At 43.6% G+C, this 2,983-nt stretch overlaps 1 long non-coding RNA gene across 1 annotated transcript; it reads left to right on the top strand.

Moving 5' to 3' along the window:
* LOC145552364 (uncharacterized) lies at positions 1-2,635 on the top strand. Its single transcript, XR_014088400.1, has 2 exons — positions 1-2,201; positions 2,277-2,635. It is a non-coding gene; the product is annotated as an uncharacterized LOC145552364 (long non-coding RNA).
* The last annotated feature ends 348 nt before the right edge of the window (positions 2,636-2,983 follow it).

Raw genomic sequence — 2,983 nt, 5'->3', positions numbered from 1 at the left:
TAATCCTTTATATACAGAACAGAACCCGCTAGGCTAAAAACTAATTACAAAGTGAATGCTACCAGTCGAAATTTGCATTAATTTCGCGATCTCACTGCTTTTGCAGCTGCTCCGTTCCGCTTCTCTTTCACAATTACTTGCGCAACTTTACTTCGTTTCTCAGCAACAAAATACAGCCCATCGTTATTTATTGAAGATTTTACATTTCCAAAAACACAGGAATCTAATGTTTTGTTTCGTTTTGTACGTTTGGAAGCTCATTCCCTCTCACATAATCCTTCCTTCTCTTCCTTCTAGCTCCCAACAACATCAGAAATTACAACCCTTATACACAAATCCAAGTCGTCCACCTGTCTGCTTGACCCTCTTCCCACAGTCCTGGTTAAAGCCTGTGCCCCATCCATACTCCCTCTTATCTCTGCCATTATTCACTCCTCTCTCTCCACTGGAACTGTTCCTGCATCATTTAAAATTGCTGCCATAATCCCTATCTTAAAAAAACCTGGTGCTGATCACTATAATCTGAATAATTTCCGTCCTATCTCCAACTTACCTTTCATTTCCAAAATTCTTGAGGAGATAGTAGCATCCCAACTTCACACTTATTTATCCAACAATAACCTGTATGAACTGTTTCGGTCTGGTTTTCGTCTCCTCCACAGTACAGAAACAGCTCTCATAAAAATCACTAATGACCTCCTTATGGCAGCTGACTCCGGCTTGCTGTCCATTCTCATCCTACTTGATTTGAGTGCAGCGTTTGACACTATCTCCCATGCTACCCTACTCAACAGACTTTCCTCTATTGGTATCACACAGACACCTCTAAACTGGTTTAAATCATATCTCTCTGGCCGCACTCAGTTCATTCGGATCAAAACCTTCTCTTCCCAGCCTTCCTCTGTCACATCAGGAGTTCCACAGGGATCTGTCTTAGGGTCCCTCCTCTTCATTATTTATCTCCTTCCCCTGGGCAGTATTTTTCGTAAGCATGACATTGATTTCCACTGTTATGCGGATGACACCCAGTTCTATGTTTCCAGTAAGCCCGCCTCCAACCTCCCACCATCTTCGCTTACTGACTGCTTGACTGAAATAAAATCCTGGTTTTCCTCAAATCTGCTTAAGCTTAACAGTGATAAAACAGAGGTTCTTCTCATTGGTACTAAATCTACTCTGGCCAAAATCAAAAGCTTCAGTCTTGTAATTGATAACTGTCCCGTTTATCCCTCCCCTCAGGTATAGAGTCTGGGTGTCATCCTTGACAGCACCCTGTCTTTCCAGTCTCACATTAATAACATTACCCGCTCGGCTTATTTTCACCTACGCAACATCAATCGCCTCCGCCCCTCCCTTACTCACTATTGCAACTCCCTTCTGTTTGGTCTCACCCAGAAATCTCTTCATAAGCTCCAATTGGTCCAGAATTCAGCTGCCTGTATCATTACCAAAACCCCATCCATGCACCACATCACTCCTGTCCTGCAAAGACTCCATTGGCTGCCCACAAAGTTCCGCATAGAATACAAAATTCTTCTGTACACTTTCAAGGCCCTTTACAATCTTTCCCCACCATATCTTTCAAATCTTATTCATATTGCCATTCCCTCTCGCTCCCTCAGAACATCCTCCTCTATCCATTTCACTGTCCCCTCTGCCCGTCTCACCACCATGGGGAGCAGAGCGACTGAAAGCTCTGCTCCCCAACTATGGAACTCATTACCACCATACCTTAGAAACATAAAGTCATTATCAAATTTTAAAACCGAACTCAAAACACACCTTTTTAGATCTGCCTTTTCCACATGACACAATTAGTTTGCCTGATTTTACATAGATTTTATATAGATACATTGTTTTGTTTTATTTATTTCTATCTATTTTTAATTGTTATATTTTATTTGTTTCTGTCACTATTTTTTACTCTTGTACGGTGTCCTTGAGTGCCAGAAAGGCGCCTTTGAAATAAAATATATTATTATTATTATAATCGGAAAAGCCGGGGAATGGCGGCGCTTTTGACATTTCTCTTGTTGGGATCCGGAAGTTTGTCAGTTTTCTTTTCCACTAGAGGGAGCCTGTGACCTTCCTCCTGAGGGCGTGGGCCGGCGCCTGCACACCTTTTCTCCATCTAACCATTTGGAGGCGTATAAGTGGAGGAGGATGCTGACACTTCTCTGCCAGAGTGTTAGACAGTAATGGTACAGGCTTACCTTGAGCTACGTCTGCCTCGATCTGTTCGCTGATTCTGACCCTTCTTGTCTCTGCCTTCACAGCTGCCCTGGTCCTGAATTATCAGGTCAACAACCAGTCCTTGAGACGGAACCCTCACCGCCTAGGGACTTACCTGTCCGTCCTCCGCCGCCGCCTCTGACCTGTCCGTCCTCTGCTGCCGTCGCTGACCTCCGCCTTCAACCTGAAACCCCTGACCAGCCTCTAGATTCTCTAGGTCCTCCCCCGGTCCAAAACTCTCCCCAAGCAGGTATAGTCACCAACCTCCACCCAAACAGCAAGATTTCCTGGATCTTGACTAACCATCTCTGTCCTCCCCTAGTTGCCTCGAGACCTGCCAGACGAACCTTGGATTAGATTTCACATTTGTTCGCATTCACTGTAAATAAATCTCATCATTGTATTTCCTGTCTTTGGAGTGTTTTCTGCATGTGGGTTAGGAAACTCGACACCAACATGACATCTCTGACATTCGGAAAAATATGGTTTACTAATTTTAGCATAACTCCGGTTATACTTGGCCTATTAACAAAATTTTAAAACTGGTGTGTAGTTTATAATGTGCACTTTAAGCTCAAGTTGAAAGTGAGACTGAGGGAGGCGGAGCCTTGCTGCTACACCGTAACAAACTAGACGTTAAAAAGAGCTATAAGGCTAAGGACCCCTATGGTTTAACGGATCGATACTCATGGATGAAAAACCCTAGTGTATATGCATATACATTGGTGATGTTCTAGGAGAATGGCAGACT

The sequence above is a fragment of the Poecilia reticulata genome, chromosome 7 (assembly GCF_904066995.2).
Source record: "Poecilia reticulata chromosome 7, P_reticulata-male-v2, whole genome shotgun sequence".
In the NCBI taxonomy this organism is placed as follows: Eukaryota; Metazoa; Chordata; class Actinopteri; order Cyprinodontiformes; family Poeciliidae; genus Poecilia; species Poecilia reticulata.
Note: the sequence above shows the minus strand (reverse complement) of the source record. Positions and strands in the feature narration are given on the sequence as shown.